A 15,443-nucleotide genomic window follows, 5' to 3' on the forward strand; every position below is an offset into this window, starting at 1 on the left:
TGATATGATATATTTATGAGTATTTGTCTACAAATAATAATATTACAAAATCAACACATCCCTAAAACACCATAGACTGTAAAACACATCCCTAAAACACCATAGACTGTAAAACACATCCCTATAACACTAAAGACTGTAAAACACATCCCTATAACACCATAGACTGTAAAACACATCCCTATAACACCATAGACCTTAAAACACATCCCTATGACACCATAGACTGTAAAACACATCCCTATAACACCATAGACTGTAAAACACATCCCTAAAACACCATAGACTGTAAAACACATCCCTATGACACCATAGACTGTAAAACACATCTCTATAACACCATAGACTGTAAAACACATCCCTATAACACCAGCCTGTAAAACACATCCCTATGACACCAAAGACTGTAAAACACATCCCTATAACACAATAGACTGTAAAACACATCCCTATAACACCATAGACTGTAAAACACATCCCTATAACACCAGACTGTAAAACACATCCCTATGACACCATAGACTGTAACACACAGCCCTATAACACCATAGACTGTAAAACACAGCCCTATAACACCATAGACTGTAAAACACATCCCTATAACACCATAGACTGTAAAACACAGCCCTATAACACCATAGACTGTAAAACACATCCCTAAAACACCATAGACTGTAAAACACATCCCTATGACACCATAGACTGTAAAACACATCCCTATAACACCATAGACTGTAAAACACATCCCTATAACACCATAGACCTTAAAACACATCCCTATGACACTAAAGACTGTAAAACACATCCTTATAACACCATAGACTGTAAAACACATCCCTATGACACCATAGACTGTAAAACACATCTCTATAACACCATAGACTGTAAAACACATCCCTAAAACACCATAGATGGTAAAACACATCCCTATGACACCAGACTGTAAAACACATCCCTATAACACCAGACTGTAAGACAGATAAAGAATATGGAAAGCTCAGTTCTATAATAGGTTGTATCGGCAGCGTTCAAATCCATTATTACAAGCAAGGGTGACCCCTGCAGCGCATTTGACCCCTGCAGCGCATTTGACCCCTGCAGCGCATTTGACCCCTGCAGCGCATTTGACCCCTGTGCCTGCACCTCATTGTTGGCGGATGAAGAGGGACACAATATGGTCATGAATTAATTCATGCAGGAGGATAATCTCTCTCCGTTCCGCTACAGGCCGGCCCCAGCTATGGCTTTCACACTGTGTGTGTGTGTGTGTGTGTGTGATCCACATTCTCTAGACAGCTTTGCAATGCAGCTAGGCTACAGATCAAAGAATATTAGGTAAACAATAAAACCAGTGAAATCCACCACATCATAGGTTTATTAAGGAGCAATATACTATACAATCAATAGGAGGGTTTTTACACCACATGCACCTATACATGCCGAGGAAAAATCCCATCCCCAAACTGCTTTCAGCAGAGCTAACAGAAGCCTTATGACAGCATCAGGGCTGGAATATGCCAGAGTTTCCTCAAAAAACCTTTTCCTCTCCCCGTCTGTCTATCTCATGCGTAGCCGCAGTTACATAAGGCTGGGAGCTCTCTCTCGCTCTCTCTCGGTGTGTGTGTGTGTGTGTGTGTGTGTGGCTCTTTGGGCACTCTGCTCCATCCCTGACATTTAGACAACAAAGGTCACATCTGAAAATCTAAATCTACACAGACAGCCCTGCTAATGCTTCATGAAAAAAAACACACACACACACACACACACACACACACACACACACACACACACACACACACACACACACACACACACACACACACACACACACACACACACACACACACACACACACACACACACACAGACACACACACACACAAACTCATGCATATCCAGGGAAGGGGAGCTTGTCAAACTCATCTCCTCAGCGGGAAGACAGTCAGTAGAGAGGCGTCCTGATACATGTCTATGTAAGTACGGGTCAACTTTGAACTACTGTTACGTGTGTGAGCTAAGCACAGCGTCAGCATATAAAACTCATTTTATGACTACTAAAGATGCCAATTTAAATACTGCATTTCCATAATGATGGAGGAGGAGGGGGGCGCTTAGTTGTATTTGATACAAGTAAAGTGAGACGAAATAGTTTATTTTATTGTACGGTCGTTGTTGGTGCACATATAGTATAATTATAATGATATGGTTCTGACTTGGTGTACAGGGAGAATCCTGTAACAACGGCCCATGTTCTGAATTCTGTCGCTAGCTATCCCATAAAGCCATTGCCTAAAACCACATAACTTCTTCTAACATTACCACTGTACTCATATAGGAATGGGTAATGGTTTACAAGTCGCTAGCTATCCCATAAAGCCATTGCCTAAAACCACATAACTTCTTCTAACATTACCACTGTACTCATATAGGAATGGGTAATGGTTTACAAGTCGCTAGCTATCCCATAAAGCCATTGCCTAAAACCACATAACTTCTTCTAACATTACCACTGTACTCATATAGGAATGGGTAATGGTTTACAAGTCGCTAGCTATCCCATAAAGCCATTGCCTAAAACCACATAACTTCTTCTAACATTACCACTGTACTCATATAGGAATGGGTAATGGTTTACAAGTCGCTAGCTATCCCATAAAGCCATTGCCTAAAACCACATAACTTCTTCTAACATTACCACTGTACTCATATAGGAATGGGTAATGGTTTACAAGTCGCTAGCTATCCCATAAAGCCATTGCCTAAAACCACATAACTTCTTCTAAATTTGGCAGCGCAACAAATCCAACGGCAAAATAAATTCTAAGTGCTCCGACACGCAGCCGCAAACAGGTTCCTCCATTGCTACGTTAGAGGTTCTTCCAGGAACCCCTCTGGCTGTTAAAATGGCTCTAATTTATTTTATTTTATTTATTAGTAGTTGTTGTATTCGCCCAACACCTATTATTTGCCCAACACCCGTACTTGTATTGGCCAATCACAGTTGGCCATTCCCCATGCATCTTACTGAGCTCCAGTCGTCAGAGTGAGACCGTGGTATGAAGAGAATTACTCATTGAACTGTTCTTCACCAATCTGCATTTGACCTGTGTTTAGTGTGTGCATCTACTTGTATGTAGTGTCTGACATGCCATTGCATGTTGTCGTTGAGTGTTGCTAAGGCAGTCAAGTTCATATCTACCATGTTTAACACGACTATATGTATAAACAGACAATACAAACAGCATACATTTCCCTTGACACAATACATGTGAGCTTCAGCACCAGGTCTAACGAGCCAATATTACTGGCTAACATTACTGGCTAACATTACTGGCTAACATTACTGGCTAACAATACTGGCTAACATTACTGGCTAACATTACTGGCTAACATTACTGGCTAACATTACTGGCTAACATTACAAGCTAACAATACTGGCTAACATTACTGGCTAACATTACTGGCTAACATTCTGGCTTAGCTGGCTAGCAATAGCATGGCACACATTTGCCTTATGTACAGTCCCTTCAGAAAGTTTTCAGACTCTTTCCATTATTTGTTGTGTTACAAAGTGGGATTAAAATGGGTTAATTTGTAATTTTCTGTCAAACGATATACACAAAATAATATGTAATGTCAAAGTGGAAGAAAAATGTAAACATTTGTAAAAGAATGATGAAAAATACATCTTGATTCGATAAGTATTCGACCCCCGAATCAATACATGTTAGATTCACCTTTTGGCAAGCCTAAATCACCAAGCTTACTGGTTGTTTACGGCAGTATCTTTCCAGGTTGTTTACGGCAGTATCTTGCCAGGTTGTTTACAGCAGTATCTTGCCAGGTTGTTTACGGCAGTATCTTGCCAGGTTGTTTACGGCAGTATCTTGCCAGGTTGTTTACAGCAGTATCTTGCCAGGTTGTTTACGGCAGTATCTTTCCAGGTTGTTTACAGCAGTATCTTGCCAGGTTGTTTACGGCAGTATCTTGCCAGGTTGTTTACGGCAGTATCTTGCCAGGTTGTTTACAGCAGTATCTTGCCAGGTTGTTTATGGCAGTATCTCAGCAGATGACAACATGACCTTTTGTCACAGCTGTGGATGTGATCTGGTGTCAGTTTAAATGTGCATCCCAAATGGCGCCTTATTCCCTACACATTGCACTACTTCTGACCAGAGCCTTATGGGTCCTGATCAAAAGTAGTGCACTATACTGTATAGAGAATAAGGGGCCATTTGGGACATACTAAGTATTTCCTCTCCTACCCTGGCCTGAGGCCATTCTATACTCCACCTTAGAGCTTCAGCTCTCTCTAGGAGACGCGCATGTGTGTGTGTGTGTGTGTGTGTGTGTGTGTGTGTGTGTGTGTGTGTGTGTGTGTGTGTGTGTGTGTGTGTGTGTGTGTGTGTGTGTGTGTGTGTGTGTGTGTGTGTGTGTGTGTGTGTGTGTGCGCATGTGTGTGTGTGCGTGCGTGTGTCTAGAGCGAATAAGAGACTCCACCATGTTTTATTCTGCTGTAGCCTGTTAGTATATTATTCTACTTATTCTGCTGTAGCCTGTTAGTAAATTATTCTACTTATTCTGCTGTAGCCTGTTAGTAAATTATTCTACTTATTCTGCTGTAGCCTGTTAGTAAATTATTCTACTTATTCTGCTGTAGCCTGTTAGTAAATTATTCTACTTATTCTGCTGTAGCCTGTTAGTAAATTATTCTACTTATTCTGCTGTAGCCTGTTAGTAGATTATTCTACTTATTCTGCTGTAGCCTGTTAGTAAATTATTCTACTTATTCTGCTGTAGCCTGTTAGTAAATTATTCTATTTGAGGCTCATGATTTGGTAATGGAGGGAGAAAGACCAGGCACCCCACCCTTCCCATTTCCCTTCTGAACAGACTGCTTCTTTTATCTAGCCCTCCCTATCCCCAGACAACCACAATTCCCCTTCCACCCCCCTCGCCACCCTGGACAACCACGCTGACTTCCTGCATCCTCCCGACCTCAGAGAAACGCTACACAGACACAGACACACACACAAAACACCTAAAAATAAAATGCTGGATGCAGCACAGTGATGTCACCATTGTTTAGCCATCAGCTGTTTATTCATTTAAGATGTAGCAGTATCAAATCCGTGTAGAAAGAGGGTCAGAGAGAGATGACAGAGAGAACAGAGAGAGATAACATAGAAAACAGAGAGAGATGAGAGAGACAACAGAGAGAGATGAGAGAGACAACAGAGAGAGATGAGAGAGAGTACAGAGAGAGATGAGAGACAACAGAGAGAGATGAGAGAGACAACAGAGAGAGATGAGAGAGACAACAGAGAGAGAGAACAGAGAGACAACAGAGAGAGATGAGAGAGACAACAGAGAGAGATGAGAGAGACAACAGAGAGAGAGATAACAGAGAGAACAGAGAGAGATGACAGAGAGAACAGAGAGAGATAACATAGAAAACAGAGAGAGATGAGAGCGACAACAGAGAGAGATGAGAGAGAACAGAGAGAGATGAGAGAGACAACAGAGAGAGATGAGAGAGACAACAGAGAGAGATGAGAGAGACAACAGAGAGAGATGAGAGAGAACAAGAGAGAGAGAGAGAACAGAGAGAGAAGAGAGAGAGAGATGAGAGAGACAAAGAGAGAGATGAGAGAGACAACAGAGAGAGATGAGAGAGACAACAGAGAGAGAGATAACAGAGAGATGAGAGAGAGAGAACAGAGAGAGATGAGAGAGACAACAGAGAGAGATGAGAGAGAGAAAAGAGAGAGAGAGAGAGAGAACAGAGAGAGATGAGAGAGACAACAGAGAGAGAGATGAGAGAGACAAGAGAGAGAGATACAGAGAGAGAGAGAGACAACAGAGAGGGATGAGAGAGACAACAGAGAGAGATGAGAGAGACAACAGAGAGATGAGAGAGAGAACAGAGAGAGAGAGAGACAACAGAGAGAGATGAGAGAGACAACAGAGAGAGAGAAGAGAGAGAACAGAGAGAGATGAGAGAGACAACAGAGAGAGATGAGAGAGACAACAGAGAGAGATGAGAGAGAACAGAGAGAGATGAGAGAGACAACAGAGAGAGATGAGAGAGAGAACAGAGAGAGATGAGAGAGAGAACAGAGAGAGATGAGAGAGAGAACAGAGAGAGATGAGAGAGACAACAGAGAGAGATGAGAGAGACAACAGAGAGAGATGAGAGAGACAAAAGAGAGAGATGAGAGAGACAACAGAGAGAGATGAGAGAGACAACAGAGAGAGAGATAACAGAGAGATGAGAGAGAGAACCGAGAGAGATGAGAGAGACAACAGAGAGAGATGAGAGAGAGAAAAGAGAGAGATGAGAGAGAGAACAGAGAGAGATGAGAGAGACAACAGAGAGAGATGAGAGAGACAACAGAGAGAGATGAGAGAGACAACAGAGAGGGATGAGAGAGACAACAGAGAGAGATGAGAGAGACAACAGAGAGATGAGAGAGAGATGAGAGAGAGAGAGAACCAGAGAGAGATGAGAGAGACAACAGAGAGAGATGAGAGAGAACAGAGAGAGATGAGAGAGAGAACAGAGAGAGATGAGAGAGACAACAGAGAGAGATGAGAGAGACAACAGAGAAAGATGAGAGAGAGAACCGAGAGAGATGAGAGAGAGAACAGAGAGAGATGAGAGAGAACAGAGAGAGATGAGAGAGAGAACAGAGAGAGATGAGAGAGACAACAGAGAGAGATGAGAGAGAGAGAACAGAGAGAGATGAGAGAGACAACAGAGAGAGACAACAGAGAGAGAGAACAGAGAGAGATGAGAGAGACAACAGAGAGAGATGAGAGAGACAACAGAGAGAGATGAGAGAGAGTACAGAGAGAGATGAGAGACAACAGAGAGAGATGAGAGAGACAACAGAGAGAGATGAGAGAGACAACAGAGAGAGAGAACAGAGAGACAACAGAGAGAGATGAGAGAGACAACAGAGAGAGATGAGAGAGACAACAGAGAGAGAGATAACAGAGAGAACAGAGAGAGATGACAGAGAGAACAGAGAGAGATAACATAGAAAACAGAGAGAGATGAGAGCGACAACAGAGAGAGATGAGAGAGAACAGAGAGAGATGAGAGAGACAACAGAGAGAGATGAGAGAGACAACAGAGAGAGATGAGAGAGAGAACAGAGAGAGATGAGAGAGAGAACAGAGAGAGATGAGAGAGACAACAGAGAGAGATGAGAGAGACAACAGAGAGAGATGAGAGAGACAAAAGAGAGAGATGAGAGAGACAACAGAGAGAGATGAGAGAGACAACAGAGAGAGAGATAACAGAGATGAGAGAGAGAACCGAGAGAGATGAGAGAGACAACAGAGAGAGATGAGAGAGAGAAAAGAGAGAGATGAGAGAGAGAACAGAGAGAGATGAGAGAGACAACAGAGAGAGATGAGAGAGACAACAGAGAGAGATGAGAGAGACAACAGAGAGGGATGAGAGAGACAACAGAGAGAGATGAGAGAGACAACAGAGAGATGAGAGAGAGATGAGAGAGAGAGAGAACCGAGAGAGATGAGAGAGACAACAGAGAGAGATGAGAGAGAACAGAGAGAGATGAGAGAGAGAACAGAGAGAGATGAGAGAGACAACAGAGAGAGATGAGAGAGACAACAGAGAAAGATGAGAGAGAGAACCGAGAGAGATGAGAGAGAGAACAGAGAGAGATGAGAGAGAACAGAGAGAGATGAGAGAGAGAACAGAGAGAGATGAGAGAGACAACAGAGAGAGATGAGAGAGAGAGAACAGAGAGAGATGAGAGAGACAACAGAGAGAGACAACAGAGAGAGAGAACAGAGAGAGATGAGAGAGACAACAGAGAGAGACAACAGAGAGAGAGAACAGAGAGAGATGAGAGATGACAGAGAGAACACAGAGTGAGAGATGAGAGAGAGAACAGAGAGAGATGAGAGAGAGAACAGAGAGAGATGAGAGAGAGAACAGAGAGAGATGAGAGAGACAACAGAGAGAGATGAGAGAGAGAGAACAGAGAGAGATGAGAGAGAGAACAGAGAGAGATGAGAGAGAGAACAGAGAGAGATGAGAGAGACAACAGAGAGAGATGAGAGAGAGAGAACAGAGAGAGATGAGAGAGACAACAGAGAGAGAGAACAGAGAGAGAGAACAGAGAGAGATGAGAGATGACAGAGAGAACACAGAGTGAGAGATGAGAGAGAGAACAGAGAGAGATGAGAGAGACAACAGAGAGAGATGAGAGAGACAACAGAGAGAGATGAGAGAAAGAGAGATGAAAAAGAGAGATGAGAGAGAGAACAGAGAGAGATGAGAGAGAACAGAGAGAGATGAGAGAGAACAGAGAGAGATGAGAGAGACAACAGAGAGAAATAAGAGGTAGAGATTAGGGGATCTGGGTCCTACGGCAGATTACCTGCTGGAGGAAATAGATAGGCCACTTGTTTTCTTTCAAATATGTTCCTCAACCCAGAACCCTGAAGGATAACTGTTGAGCTGCATTGCAGAGAGATTCCCTGAATGTCTCCATCAAGACAGAACTGAAGGTGGGAACAAACATCCCCTGAAGATGGAAAAGTTGATTCTCAGCAAAAAGGTTTCTCAGAGAATGTGGCAGCGCAGAGTTCCCCAAAGTTAGGAATAATCAAGAAGAAAGTCATGTATTCATTCCCACATGATAACACTGCAGTTATATCTGCTTTAATGAGTTCCCACATGATAACACTGCAGTTATATCTGCTTTAATGAGTTCACACATGATAACACTGCAGTTATATCTGCATTAATGAGTTCCCACATGATAACACTGCAGTTATATCTGCTTTAATGAGTTCCACATGATAACACTGCAGTTATATCTGCATTAATGAGTTCCCACATGATAACACTGCAGTTATATCTGCTTTAATGAGTTCCCACATGATAACACTGCAGTTATATCTGCATTAATGAGTTCCCACATGATAACACAGCAGTTATATCTGCATTAATGAGTTCCCACATGATAACACTGCAGTTATATCTGCTTTAATGAGTTCACACATGATAACACTGCAGTTATATCTGCATTAATGAGTTCCCACATGATAACACTGCAGTTATATCTGCACCTACTGTAAGATACTTAACCAAGTCCTACTGGATGATAGCTAACCAAGTCCTACTGTAAGATACTTAACCAAGTCCTACTGGACGATAGCTAACCAAGTCCTACTGGACGATAGCTAACCAAGTCCTACTGTAAGATAGCTAACCAAATCCTACTGTAAGATACTTAACCAAGTCCTACTGGACGATAGCTAACCAAGTCCTACTGGACGATAGCTAACCAAGTCCTACTGGACGATAGCTAACCAAGTCCTACTGTAAGATAGTTAACCAAGTCCTACTGTAAGATACTTAACCAAGTCCTACTGGACTATAGCTAACCAAGTCCTACTGTAAGATAGTTAACCAAGTCCTACTGTAAGATACTTAACCAAGTCCTACTGGACTATAGCTAACCAAGTCCTACTGGACGATAGCTAACCAAGTCCTACTGTAAGATAGCTAACCAAATCCTACTGTAAGATACTTAACCAAGTCCTACTGGACGATAGCTAACCAAGTCCTACTGGACGATAGCTAACCAAGTCCTACTGGACGATAGCTAACCAAGTCCTACTGTAAGATAGTTAACCAAGTCCTACTGTAAGATACTTAACCAAGTCCTACTGGACTATAGCTAACCAAGTCCTACTGTAAGATAGTTAACCAAGTCCTACTGTAAGATACTTAACCAAGTCCTACTGGACTATAGCTAACCAAGTCCTACTGTAAGATACTTAACCAAGTCCTACTGTAAGATACCTAACCAAGTTCTACTGTAAGATGCTTACCTAACCTAACCAAGTCCATTGAGAAGTGTCTATACCCATTCTCCCCACTGAGGGTGATGGCAGGACATTCCACAGTACAGATGTGACCAAACCATCCATGTTAGGAATGGGCAGGATATCTAGAAATGAGCCTGGTGTTGTTTTCCAGTGTACTGCCTGTGAGTGGAGCACTGGGCTGCTCCTGTCAACACCCATCAGCCCACCTGGGATCCCCCACATATGAGAAGAACACATTCCCATTCACAGGAGTACAGAAGAAACTCTGGAATGGCCTAGACATTCTAGAACAGATCCATGCAGTACAGTGCACACATACACACACACACACACACACACACACACACACACACACACATGCCTGGTATAGTACAGTGCATACAGTCCACATGTAGCGTTGGAACAGGATATGTAGCGTTGGAGACTTGGAACAGGATGTGCAGCGTTGGAACAGGATATGTAGTGTTGGAACAGGATGTGTAGCGTTGGAACAGGATATGTAGTGTTGGAACAGGATGTGTAGCATTGGAACAGGATGTGTAGCATTGGAACAGGATATGTAGCGTTGGAACGTTGTAACAGGATGTGTAGCATTGGAACAGGATGTGTAGCATTGGAACGTTGTAACAGGATGTGTAGCATTGGAACAGGATGTGTAGCATTGGAACGTTGGAACAGGATGTGTAGCATTGGAACAGGATATGTAGCGTTGGAACAGGATGTGTAGCGTTGGAACAGGATGTGTAGCGTTGGAACAGGATGTGTAGTGTTGGAACAGGATGTGTAGCGTTGGAACAGGATGTGTAGCGTTGGAACAGGATATGTAGCGTTGGAACAGGATGTGTAGTGTTGGAACAGGATGTGTAGCGTTGGAACAGGATGTGTAGCGTTGGAACAGGATATGTAGCGTTGGAACAGGATGTGTAGTGTTGGAACAGGATGTGTAGCGTTGGAACAGGATGTGTAGCGTTGGAACAGGATATGTAGCGTTGGAACAGGATGTGTAGCGTTGGAACAGGATGTGTAGCGTTGGAACAGGATGTGTAGCGTTGGAACAGGATGTGTAGCGTTGGAACAGGATGTGTAGCGTTGGAACAGGATGTGTAGCGTTGGAACAGGATATGTAGCGTTGGAACAGGATGTGACTGCCCCCCCCATAGCTGAGCAGAGGGGGAACTGGACATCCCCATTGCTAAACAGAAGGGACCTCTCTAATGGTGAAAAAGAGTACCAACTCACTGGTTTTTTTCTTATTGAGAGTCTGTCTTGTGTAAAGTTGATGCATTAAGCTATAAGATATTCAGAGGAAGAGAGATTCAGAGGAAGAGAGGTTCAGGGGAAGAGAGGTTCAGGGGAAGAGAGGTTCAGGGGAAGAGAGATTCAGGGGAAGAGAGGTTCAGGGGAAGAGAGGTTCAGGGGAAGAGAGGTTTAGGGGAAAAGATGTTCAGGGGAAAAGAGGTTCAGGGGAAGAGAGATTCAGGGGAAAAAGAGGTTCAGGGGAAAAGAGGTTCAGGGGAAGAGAGGTTCAGGGGAAGAGAGATTCAGGGGAAGAGAGATTCAGGGGAAGAGAGGTTCAGGGGAAGAGAGGTTCAGGGGAAGAGAGGTTCAGGGGAAGAGAGATTCAGGGGAAGAGAGATTCAGGGGAAGAGAGGTTCAGGGGAAGAGAGGTTCCCACACCCCTTATCATCAGTGATGCTTAGTTCTTACCCTTCTGGAAACAGATTGTCTGAGTCTGACTAATACCCCTATACTGAGGAATCTACACTGAAGAAGACAGTGTACGAGGTTTGAAGTCAGTGTGCGAGGTTTGAAGACTGTGTGTGTGAGGTTTGAAGACAGTGTGCGAGGTTTGAAGACAGTGTGCGAGGTTTGAAGACAGTGTGTGCGAGGTTTGAAGACAGTGTGTGAGGTTTGAGGACAGTGTGTGTGAGGTTTGAAGACTGTGTGTGTGAGGTTTGAGGACAGTGTGTGAGGTTTGAAGACAGTATATGAGGTTTGAAGACAGTGTGTGTGAGGTTTGAAGACAGTGTGTGTGAGGTTTGAAGACAGTGTGTGAGGTTTGAAGACAGTGTGCGAGGTTTGAAGACAGTGTGTGCGAGGTTTGAAGACTGTGTGTGTGAGGTTTGAGGACAGTGTGTGAGGTTTGAAGACAGTATATGAGGTTTGAAGACAGTGTGTGTGAGGTTTGAAGACAGTGTGTGTGAGGTTTGAAGACAGTGTGTGAGGTTTGAAGACAGTGTGTGTGAGGTTTGAAGACAGTGTGTGAGGTTTGAAGACAGTATATGAGGTTTGAAGACAGTGTGTGTGAGGTTTGAAGACAGTGTGTGTGAGGTTTGAAGACAGTGTGTGAGGTTTGAAGACAGTGCATGTGACGTTTGAGGTCACAGAGATGCGCATCACCTGCACTGGGTGATTAAATGAACACGCCTGAGCAGAGTAGTAACGTGTGTGTTCTCCCTCATCTGTGAGTCCTGCTCTGCTCTCTGCGTGCTAACTGCTGACTCATGTAGCTCATAATGACTGCAGTTGCATCATCTGATTAGACAAGCTCAGGTTGGCCTAAAGTGACTTGGCCACTGTTACCCTCTACTGATGCTGCTGGCCACTGTTACCCTCTACTGATGCTGCTGGCCACTGTTACCCTCTACTGATGCTGCTGGCCACTGTTACCCTGTACTGATGCTGCTAGACACTGTTAACCTGTACTGATGCTGCTGGCCACTGTTAACCTGTACTGATGCTGCTGGCCACTGTTACCCTGTACTGATGCTGCTGGCCACTGTTAACCTGTACTGATGCTGCTGGCCACTGTTAACCTGTACTGATGCTGCTGGCCAGTTCAGCCAGTGATACTATGATAGTCTGATGGGAGAGCTTTAGGCTTCCGGCTTTAGGCAGAGCAGCGGCAACAGAGAATATTACCCCGTTACTACACTGTTATTAACATGAGAGGAGATGAAAGGAGAAGGGAGAAGGGGGAGAGGAGAGAGAGGACAGGAGCTTGGAGAGGAGGGAGGAGAGGAGGGAGGAGAGGTGGGAGTGGAGAGAGGAGAGAGAGGAGAGGAGAAGAGAAGATAAGAGAAGATAGGACAAAAGAAGATGACAAGAGAGGAGAAGAGGAGTTTATTGAAATGAAAGCAAGGCGTCAGCATTAGCAGCTAATCCACTGCAGTGAGGAAGCTTTCTCTTTCTGCCTGGGGTCTGTGGGCTTCACTAGTCTGACAGGAGAAGGGGGGACATCAACAAACACATCTCTCCCTCTCCTTTATCTCTCTGGCCATCAACAAACACATCTCTCCCTCTCCTTTATCTCTTTGGCCATCAACAAACACATCTCTCCCTCTCATTTCTTCTCTGTGCATCCCCCCATCTCTCTCTCTCACCCCTCTCTCCATCTCCACACCCTATTTTCTTTCTCATACATCCCCCATCTCTCTCACCCCTCTCTCCATCTCCACACCCTATTTTCTTCTCTGTGCATCCCCCATCTCTCTCTCACCCCTCTCTCCATCTCCCCATCCTATTTTCTTCTCTGTGCATCCCCCATCTCTCCCTCTCCTTTCTTCTCTGTGCATCCCCCATCTCTCCATCTCCACACCCTATTTTCTTCTCTGTGCATCCCCCATCTCTCTCTCACCCCTCTCTCCATCTCCACACCCTATTTTCTTCTCTGTGCATCCCCCATCTCTCTCTCACCCCTCTCTCCATCTCCACACCCTATTTTCTTCTCTGTGCATCCCCCATCTCTCTCTCTCACCATCTCCACACCCTATTTTCTTCTCTGTACATCCCCCCCCATCTCTCTCTCTCACCATCTCCACACCCTATTTTCTTCTCTGTACATCCCCCCCCCATCTCTCTCTCTAAACCCACACACTGTCTATTTAACTCACACTTAAAAAGGCTTTCTAAAGATAGACTCCTGAAGATAAACAGGAAACACACAGTGTCATGGCAACAGCATGGAACTGGCAACAAACACTGTTCAACTAAAGAATGGTTGTGGTGGCAAAATACAGAGTTCTACCTCCAGCTGTGTGTGTGTGTGTGTGTGTGTGTGTGTGTGTGTGTGTGTGTGTGTGTGTGTGTGTGTACACTTCCAGCTCATTAACCGTTAGACTCAGAGTCTCTCCTTCAGATAAGATTCCTTGGGGCCCCGTCTTCATCAAAGGGCCTTTCTCTGAGATACTGGGTTTGGGCCCCAAAGCATTCTTTATGTGTGTATGTGTGTGTGTGTGCGTGCATGTGTGCGTGCGTGCGTGTGTGTGCGTGTGTGTGTGTGCGTGTGTGTGTGTGCGTGCGTGCGTGTGTGTGTGTGTGTGTGCGTATGTGCGTGTGTGTGTGTGTGTGTGTGTGTGTGTGTGTGTGTGTGTGTGTGCGTGCGTGCGTGCGTGCGTGCGTGCGTGCGTGTGTGTGTGTGTGCGTGTGTGCGTGTGTGTGCGTATGTGTGTATGTGCGTGTGTGTGTGTGTGTGTGTGTGTGTGTGTGTGTGTGTGTGTGTGTGTGTGTGCGTGCGTGCGTGCGTGCGTGCGTGTGTGTGTGCGTGTGTGTGCGTGTGTGTGCGTATGTGTGTATGTGCGTGTGTGCGTGTGTGTGTGTGTGTGTGTGTGTGTGTGTGCGTGCGTGCGTGCGTGTGTGTGTGTGTGCGTGCGTGTGTGTGTGTGTGTGTGTGTGTGTGTGTGTGTGTGTGTGTGTGTGTGTGTGTGTGTGTGTGTGTGTGTGTGTGTGTGTGTGTGTGTGTGTGTGTGTGTGTGTGTGTGTGTGTGTGTGCGTGCGTGCGTGCGTGCGTGTGTGCGTGTGTGTGTGTGTGTGTGCCTTATTCTTTTCTGAAATAACAGTGACTACCTCCCAAAGGACCATGGCCTATAGATGGGTTGGTTGTTTAGCAACAAAACCGACAGGTGCGTAACTATGGGACAGAACAGACAGGTTTGACTTAGACTGTAAACTATATTTCATCTCCAATATTTATTGAAAACAAATAAAGTTGCACAATGTGCACTTGTCTCTCAAATACATCGTTACACTTGTTGGTTAGCTAGCAAATGTATTTTAGCCATATTAGCATAGACCTGACAGTCAAAACACCTCAAAACAAGACATGGTATCAAGAACAAGATCAAACGAGCTGAAACAAGACACTTATGATTACATTTTGTAAAAATATATATTTAAAAAAATAGCAGAGACCCTTATCCAGAGAGGCTTACAGGAGAAATTAGGGTTAAGTGCCTTGCTCCAGGGCACATTGGCAGATTTTTCAACTTGTCGCCTCGGGGATTTCAACCAGCGATCTTTCGGTTACTGGCCTAATGCTCTTAACCGCTAGGCTAACTGCCGCCACATGGCAGATTCTTGTCATTGTTGCTAGCTATCTGGCTATCCAGAACCATAACAACACACGACCTTCTGCCCCTTTGAAGCGCGGACATCGCTTTTGTGACGTTGTCAGCTAATCCGTCTATAGGGAATAGGGTGCCATTTGGGATGCACACAGTGACTTATGACTGAACATGCTAACAGTCTAACAGGTTAACATGCTAAAATGCTAACAGGCTAACATGCTA

The 15,443-nt window shown here is 44.5% G+C and overlaps 1 protein-coding gene across 3 annotated transcripts in view; it reads right to left on the reverse strand.

Annotated features, from left to right (window-relative positions):
- The window catches only part of LOC112238722, an 82,505-nt gene that overhangs the window by 52,721 nt on the left and 14,341 nt on the right, over positions 1-15,443 (reverse strand). The gene's annotated exons all lie outside the window — the stretch shown is intronic.

This window comes from Oncorhynchus tshawytscha, linkage group LG08 (assembly GCF_018296145.1).
Source record: "Oncorhynchus tshawytscha isolate Ot180627B linkage group LG08, Otsh_v2.0, whole genome shotgun sequence".
Taxonomy (NCBI): Eukaryota; Metazoa; Chordata; class Actinopteri; order Salmoniformes; family Salmonidae; genus Oncorhynchus; species Oncorhynchus tshawytscha.